Source organism: Carassius auratus, unplaced genomic scaffold (genome assembly GCF_003368295.1).
Source record: "Carassius auratus strain Wakin unplaced genomic scaffold, ASM336829v1 scaf_tig00003761, whole genome shotgun sequence".
Classification (NCBI taxonomy): Eukaryota; Metazoa; Chordata; class Actinopteri; order Cypriniformes; family Cyprinidae; genus Carassius; species Carassius auratus.
Window position 1 is genome coordinate 1,397,058 of NW_020523543.1, and position 9,421 is coordinate 1,406,478.

The window sequence follows — 9,421 nt, forward strand, 5'->3', positions numbered from 1 at the left end:
AGGGCCCTAGTTGTGGTATGCTAGCTCTATCTTGCAATGGACACATGCCACAACGTTCTCTTTACGTCCTCAAATCAAAACACTGCTGACTCCTTGCAGTACGTGATTTTCGGACGCAGCGCTTGTCTCCTTCCGCCAACAACAACAAACAAAAAAAAAAAAAAAAAAAAAAAAAAAAAGCGTTGTCACATTTTAAAAAATACAATAAATCATTGCGAAAGAACTTGACGTGAGATTTAGAATAAATTAAAAGAGGCTTCGAAGCAGAGGAATTTGCCTACATCATTTTTTTGTAATCGCGTTACTCGAGGAATCGTTTCAGCCCTAAACTTAAGCAGCTCAAAAGGGGCCTCTCACATAATCCGATAGATGCCCTCGGTTGTTGCTCATCAGACATTTAAAAAAAAAAAAAAAAAAAAAAAAAAAAAAATATTCCTCCTTAAATCATGTTGTGTACTTGAATAATAGAAGCCTCTCAGTTATCGTTTCTTCGGCCAAAGTAAGGGCCCTCCAGCCATCGTTACAATCTCCTTGCCTATTTCAGCATCGGACAGGGCTCTCCCTTCCGGTGCAGCTGGGCAGTGGCTCTCTTCGGTCGCAGTGTGAGCCTTTCATCTGTCATTGAGTTGCGCTGCGCGCTCAGCGGCAGACGGGGTTATCCCTCCCGGTGCAGCAGAGCCACAGGCCCCCTTCGGTCGTTGTGACAGCCCTCCATCCGATGCATCAAATTAAGCCTCGTATACAGTCGCAAGGGGGACTCTCCCTTCCGGTGCAGCAGAGCCGCAGCTCCCTTCGGACGCAGCGAGAGTCCCTCCATCAGTCGCGTTTTCTTGCCTACTCCGTATCGGACGGGGCTCCCCTACCGGTGCAGCAGACCCACGGCTCCCTTCGGTCGCAGGGTGAACCCCCCCGTCTGAGTTATGTTGCATGCTCAATGGCGGACCGGGATCTCCCTCCCGGGGGAACACAGCCGCTGGCTCCCTTCGGTCGCAGCAGGAGCCCTCCATCCGATGCATCAAACCGTGCCTCGAATCTTCTTGCCTATTCTGCATCTGATGGGGCTCTCCCTTCCGGTGCAGCAGACCCACGGCTCCCTTCGGTCGCAGGTTGAACCCCCCATCTGAGTTATGTTGCATGCTCAAGGGCGGACAGCGTTCTCCCTCCCGGGGGAAAAGAGCTGCTGGCTCCCTTCGGTCGCAGTGAGAGCCCTCCATCAGACGCATCAAGCCATGCCTCGCATCGCAAGGGGGACTCGCCTTTCCGGTGCAGCAGAGCAGCAGCTCCCTTCGGACGCAGCAAAAGTCCCTCCAACAGTCTTATTCCAGTTAGCGTCAATCAGGGCTCTCCCCTCCGGGGCAGCACTCCTGCTGCAGAGTTGCGAACCCCCTACGGAGGCTGGGAGAACCCTCAGAGGCAAAAAAAAAAAAAAAAAAAAACGTGCCTCCATAAACCCGCAATGGGGGACTCCCCCTTCCGGTGCAGCAGAGCCGCAGCTCCCTTCGGATGCAGCGGGAGTCCCTCCAACAGTCGCGTCTCTTTGCCTTCTCAGCATCGGACTAGGGCTCCTCTTCCGGTGCAGCAGACCCACAGCTCCCTTCGGTCGCAGTGTGAACCCCCCATCTGAGTTATGTTGCATGCTCAACGATGGCTAGGGATCTCCCTCCCGATGGGGTACAGCCGCTGGCTCCCTTCGGTTGCATTAGGAGCCCTTCATCCGACGCGCCAAACCGCGGCTCGAATCTCATTGCCTATTCAGCATCTGACGGGGCTCTCCCTTCTGGTGCAGCAGACCCACGGCTCCCTTCGGTCGCAGTGTGAACCCCCCGTCCGAGTTATGTTGCATACTCTATGGCGGCCAGGGATCTCCCTCCCGATGGGATACAGTCGCTGGCTCCCTTCAGTCGCAGTGAGAGCCCTCCATCAGATGCAACAAACTGCGCCTCGTACTCAGCCGCAAGAGGGACTCTCCCTTCCGCTGCAGCAGAGCCGCAGCTCCCTTCGGAGGCAGCAAGAGTCCCTCATTTCTTGATATCAGGCATCGTGCTCCTCCCATAAGCGGCACGGAGGGCTCGCTGGTAAGACGTTGCGAGCCGCAGCTCTCGTCGAACACTGCACGGGCTCTCCCGGTCGCTCTGCATTTTCTTCCCAACACGCATATTTTGGGGGGCGACTAAATTTTAGCTCTCTGGCTGCTGTCCTATGTCTTTAAGCTTCTTTTGGGGAGTTATTTGGGTTCGGGCTATGCTCCGGGCCCGGACCCCTCCCCCAGGACAGCACGCCAAAATATGCCTACTATTTGCCTTCAGATTAGATGTAAGGGTGAACTCGTGAAATGTGGTTTTATTAACAAAGTTCGGGAGAAGCACGATCAGATAATCATCCAATTTGGCACAGGTTCATCTCGTTTAGCTAATAATCTTAAATAGCACGCAAGCGTATATATATCCAGTCTTCCTACCTCCTGTCCCACGACAGTTTTTCGGCAACCCTCCTCCACCCCAACTCCTCACTTCTAATCTATTTATCCCAAATTAGGGATAGGGGGAGTTATTTGGGTTCGGGCTATGCTCCGGGCCCGGACCCCTCCCCCAGGACAGCATGCCAAAATATGCCTACTATTTGCCTTCAGATTAGATGTAAGGGTGAACTCGTGAAACCTTTGAAGTGCACACACACAGCAGTGAAGTTAACACGCACCTGGAGTAGTTTTGACTGCATTCATCAACCCTTTTACCAAAAGGGTAAAAATAACCATGGCCATTTAAAATAGACTTAAGTTCATTACAAGTCATTATAAAAGAGATTTTACTTAACCCTCTGGGGTCCAGTTTTGACATGCCCTGATATGTTCTTTTTATGTTGTTCATGAACATATAAATGACTATAGTTTAATATCACTGTAATCACCACAAACTGTGCTACAATATGTGAGCAACATGTACATGGTTGTGTTTTTGAGAAAGCAACGTTTATGCATGGTTAGTAAAAACCATTTTTTTTTTCAAAAAGTCACTAAATTAAGGCCATAAAACACCTAGAGAACATTTGAGAACATTGATGTGAAAATCATCCTGATTACTTGCTCACAGAAAACAATAGATTGATTAAAATTTTCTAAGACACTGTTTATGTAGAATAGGTTTATGCGAGTAGGCCTATACTATCATGCATAATGCTGTGATTCACACCCAGAGATGTATAAAGTACTAGAGACCCATACTTGAGTAAAAGTACAAGTGCTCTATCAAAAAAGTGACTTGAGTCGAAGTTGAAATGCTCTTTAAGCACCACACTTAAGTAGAAGTACTAAAGTATTCAACATTTTTTGTACTTAAGTATTGCAAGTAGTCTATTTTAAAATTTACTACTCAAGTACTGAAAGTAAAAGTAGAAGTATTGTGTTATGTAGCTATTAAAGAAAGTAGTTAAAAGTTTGAACATATTGTTTTTACTATTTCAAATGATTAACCTAAAGGACAACCACAATTCCTTTGACTGTAACTTCTTATAAACAAAAAACGGTAACTAGGGTTAGTTCCCCAATTTGCAAAATTATGTAATTAATAACTTACCCTCAAGTTGTTTCAAACCCGTAAGACATCAGAGGGTCATTTAGAATTTTTAGAAGCATCGAAAATAAATTTTGGTCCAAAAATAGCAAAAACAACGACTTTATTCAGACTTTATTCTTCTCTTCCGTGTCTGTTGTAAGACAGTTAAAAACAAAGCAGTTTGTGATATCCGGTTCACGAACGAATCATTCGATGTAACCGGATCTTTTTGAAACAGTTCACCAAATCGAACTGAATCGTTTTAAACGGTTTGCGTCTCCAATAAGCATTAATCCACAAATGACTTAAGCTGTTAACTTTTTTAATGTGTCTGACACTCCCTCTGAGTTAAAACAAACCAATATCCCGGAGTAATTCATTGACTCAAACAGTACACTGACTGAACTGATGTGAAGAGAGAACTGAAGATGAACACCGAGCCGAGCCAGATAATGACTCGTTCACGAGTCAAGAACCGTTTCTGTCAGACACGTCCGATTCGTGAACCGAGGAGCTGATGATACTGCGCATGTGTGATTTAGCGTGAAGCAAACCGACACACAGAGCGTCTGAACCGAACTGATTCTTTTGGTGATTGATTCTGAACTGATTCTGTGTTAATGTTATGAGCCCAAGTGCAGTCAACGCCAATGATGCCATTGCGTCGAGCGCAAAAGAATCGGTGAACTGTTTTCTTCAACTGGTTTATTGAATCGAACTGTCAGAAAGAACTCCTGGTGATCCGGAAACCGATGCAACCGGTTCTTGACTCGTGAACGAGTTATTATCTGGCTCGGCTCGGTGTTCATTTCTCTCTTCACAGACAGCAGTTCAGTCAGCACGCGCAGTCTTCTTAATCGCTTGATTCGCTCAATGATGTGCCAGCTTCATCAAACCTGCCATCTACAGTTCTGGCAGTGGTTTGTAATGGAATGATTCGTAACATTTTTATAATTGTAACGAGTAACGATGCAGCACGTAAAAAAAATATGGGAGTAAAAGTATTAAACTCAGCGAAAATATGTACTGTAGTAAAAGTGGAAGTAGGAGAAAAAAATAATACTCTAGTAAAGTACAGATACCGCCTTTTAGTACTTAAGTACAGTAGTGAAGTAGTTCTACTTCGTTACTATACATCTCTGTTCACACCTGAGAAAACAAAGGCCCGCATAATGAGCCTTTCAGTCAGGTTTGTGACCAAGAGGGAAGAGTTACAAGAAAGAATGTGAGGAATATAAGAAATTTTGTATATTTATATATTATGTGGAAAAGAGTGGAGATTATTTTTTTGTTTTTTTTTTAATGGAAAGTTCAGAAGAACAGCATTGTTTGTTAGAGGATAAAGGTCTTTATCATCACTTGTGTGCTAATAAAAAGATCTAATTTCTATATATACTGACTCCAAGCTTTTGAATGGTATAGTGTATATTGTTACACTTGGAGTAAGACTGGAGTTATGATGCTGAAAATTTAGCTTTGATCACAGGAATAAATTATATTTTAAAATATATTACAATTGAAATAAGTTATTTTAAATAGTAAAAATATTTCACAATATTCCTGCTTTAGCAAATGCAACTTTAAGTACTTTGGATCAAATAAAGAGGCTTGGTCAGCAGAAGAGAATTCTTCACAAAAAAACATTACAAATCTTACTGTTCAAAAAATTTGAAGCAGATATATATGTATATCAAATTGATTACAGATTTTTCTTACAAGTTATTTCATTGACCATTTGTTGAAAATTAAAAAAAGACAAAATAAAATTTCTGTTTTAGACTCAAGTTTGTACCCAGTTCATAGAAAGTGTCCTGTGTCTTACGTGACATTTTAACTAAATATGAAATAACATTCCACTACCCATATGACTTTTAATACTGCAAATATAATGACTTTAATGTTCATTAATCATTAATGACGGTTCAAAAATGAACACCAACCTCTTTGTTCATCAGTCTCTTCGTGTTCCATTCTGCAGGATTCTGGATCACTCATGTTCCCAGTCTTCAGCTCTGCTTCACTTCTAGGCTGATGGGAATATCCCAGCATTTATTGGAGAGTTGTTGTGGGAGGAGCTTCAGTGAAGGTAAGTTGTTGTGGGAGGAGCTTCAAGCATTGTGGTAGGAATAGCAGATCTGCTAAAATCCCAAATAACCAGTTTGATGAATTGATGCTTTCATTATTTCACACATTTTAAGCATTCAACGTTGTGTTCACATTTTCAATGAAGAATAGATAAAAGTTCACATTTTATGGGTTTTTGAATTATGTGCGAGTCAATCTAATATAAACTTTAAAACGATACTCCATCCCAAATTTTTTCATTAATCACTTACCCCCATTTGTTCCAAACATGTAAAAGCTTCGTTCGTCTTCGGAGTGTTGATTTAGAGAGACACAGAGGAGAGGAATTGTTGAATAAAATCGTTATTTTTGTTTTCGTTGTGTACAAAAAGTATTGTCGTGGCTTCATAACGTTATGGTTGAATCACTGATGGCAGATGGACTATTCATGACAGCAAGAACCCCTTCAACATCTGGCAACACGCAGTCTTCCGATGACAGCGGCTCAGATGTGGAGTTAACTGCACCACGCAGAAACTAAGCTAAATTCCTTATACACTGGACGTGACAAAGCAAGTGTTAAAAATAATTTTAATATGTTTTAATATGCACCGCTACACAGACAGTCACTGAAAATAATGGGATAGTATTTTTGACGCACTGCTTCCGCACTGCTTCCATTCAACCATATAATTGGCTTAATTGTTATCTATTGTGGAAATATGCAGGTAGTTTCAAAATGATGTTGGTTTAGAATAAATAACTCTTTTGACTGTATGATAATTTTCTTCCAAATCTGATAATTTTGAACTTCTGGTACGACACTTGGACATTTCGAATCTGGCAACACTGCTAAAGACTCCTGAAGACACGGAACGCTGCCTTCAGAGCTGGAGATGAGGTGGGCCTGAGGACAGCCAGGGCCAACTTGTCCCGCGGCATCAGAGAGGCTAAGAGACAGCACTCCAGGAGGATAGCTCATCAATTCAGCGACAGCAGAGACACTAGGAACCTGTGGCAGGGGATACAGACCATTACGGACTACAAGCCCCCACCACGGACCTGTGACAACAACATCTCTCTGCTAAATGAGCTGAACACCTTCTTCACTCGCTTTGAGCAACAAAACAGCACCACTGCACAGAAGACTCCACCTCCTCCCGGCGACCAGGTGATGACGCTGACCCCAGACAGCGTGAGGAGATCCTTCAGCAGGATCAATGCACGCAAAGCTCCGGGTCCTGACAACATCCCTGGGCGTGTACTGAAAGTCTGTGCAGCAGAACTCACTGATGAGAAAACTCACATTTTCAACATCTCACTGAGTCAGGCTGTTGTTCCCACATGTTTCAAAACTACCACCATCAGTCCAGTTCCGAGGAAGCCATCTCCATCCTGCTTCAATGACTACCGTCCTGTTGCACTTACTCCCATCCTCATGAAGTGCTTTGAACGGCTAGTCATACACCACATCAAGTCTTCTCCTCCCTCCCTGGACCCCTTCCAGTTTGCATATCAGTTCAACCTGTCAACCGATGATGCCATCGCCACTGCCGTCCACTCAGCACTCACACATCTGGACAAAAAGGACACATATGTCAGAATGTTGTTCATAGACTTCAGTTCAGCATTCAACACAATCATCCCTCAACAGCTCATCTACAAACTGATTCAGCTGGGGCTCAACACTTCGCTGTGCAACTGGCTGTTAGACTATCTGATTGTAAGACCTCAGGCAGTACGGGTCGGCAGCAACACATCCAGCACCATCACACTGAACACTGGGGCCCCCCAAGGATGTGTGCTGAGCCCCCTCCTCTTCACTCTGCTGACCCATGACTGCAAACTGTCACACAACTCCAACCTCTTCATTAAGTTTGCGGATGACACGACTGTGGTGGGTTTCATTAGCAACAAAGATGAGACAAACTATAGGAGCAAGGTGAGCCGCCCGGCCAAGTGGTGCAGTGACAACAATCTCTTCAGGAGAGTGCACACTCAGTACGTTCCTCTGACCATCAACGGTGCGACTGTGGAGAGAGTGAGCAGCACCAAGTTCATGGGTGTTCACATCACAGAGGACCTCTCCCGGACCGACAACACTGCAGCACTGGCCAAGAAATCACAACAGCATCTCTACTTCCTCCACAAGCTTAGAAGAACCAGAGCCCCGGCCCCCATCATGTACACCTTCTACAGAGGCACCATCGAGAGTATCCTGTCGAGCTGCATCACTGTGTGGTATGCCGCCTGCAACGCGTCCTGCTGAAAGACTGCAACGCATAGTGAGAGCAGCTGAGAAGATCATTGGTGTCTCTTTACCCTCCCTCCAGGACATTTATGGAACCCGTCTCACTCTCAAAGCCCTCTGCATCACAGGGGATCCCACCCACCCATCACACAGCTTCTTCAGTCTGCTGCCATCAGGGAGGAGACTGCGGAGTCTCCAGGCCAGGACCAGCAGACTGAAGGACAGCTTCATCCACCAGGCTGTCAGGAAGCTGAACTCCTTCCCGAACGTGCCCCCCCTCCCCTCTTCTGCCCCAGGCACCACTGAACTATGAATCCCCCCCCAGATCCCACATTCCCTGGTCCTTCCACCCCTCCCCCACTAATATATGATGACATGCACCAGTCACTTTGTGCATCATTGGTCTGCTCACTACCTTATTCAGCATGGAACTGGAGTCATTCTACCAACTCATCAGTCAGATAAATAAAATAACTGCTTTTGAGCCCCTTTTCAATTAAGACTGAATAAGCTTCTTTTTTGCATTAAAATTATTTTTATTTGTTCACTTCACTGGTTTGCACTCTATCTGCCATGTGCCTTGCGCTGCTTTATTTATCTTTATTTTAAAATTTATTACATGTCTTTTTTTTAATTACATTCCCATATTGTATAGCTGAATTTTATATTTGATCTAGATTTTTAGGCTCTACTGTTAGTGTTATCTGTATGCACCGGGGGTCTGAGAGTAACATAATTTTGATTCTCTGTATGTATGTACTGTACATTAGTGATGGGAAGTTCAGTTCTTATCCGCAAATCGGTTCTTTAAACCGGTTGAAAAAAACGGTTCACGGGTTCTTTTAAGCTCGACGTAATGATGTCATTGGTAATGACATAATGGCGTCAAGTCTATCAAACATTTAAATATGTAAAGTCAGTAATAATTAATTTAGTCAGTTAAAAATCTTATAATCATGAAAAGTTTAAAATTAAGTTTTGCAACAACACCCAAATACAGCAACAGCAGTAATGTGCGTACAAGGATTTAAGTCTTGAAGATAAAAAGTAAATAAATTAGGTGTCATCAGTGCAGAAACCATGATCCACTTACTATACATAATCACAGCAGTTTGTGATATATCCGGTTCAAGAACGAATCATTAGATGTAACCGGATCTTCCTGAACCAGTTCACCAAATCGAACTGAATCATTTGAAACGGTTGGTGTCTCCAATAAATATTAATCCACAAATGACTTAAGATGTAAACTTTTTTAATGTGGCTGACACTTCCCCTGAGTTCAAACAAACCAATATCCCGGAGTACACTGACTGAACTGCTGTGAAGAGAGAACTGAAGATGAACACCGAGCCGAGCCAGATAATGAACAAAAGACTGACTCCTTCACGAGTGAAGAACCGTTTCTGTCAGACGCGTCCGATTCAAGAACCGAGGAGCTGAGGCATAATATAGGCATAATATATGAAAATTAATGGTTGGCATAGATTAATTTTTTTAGTCTAGATTAATCTTACTGTTATCTTGAAATTAATCTAGATTATTCTAGATTAAA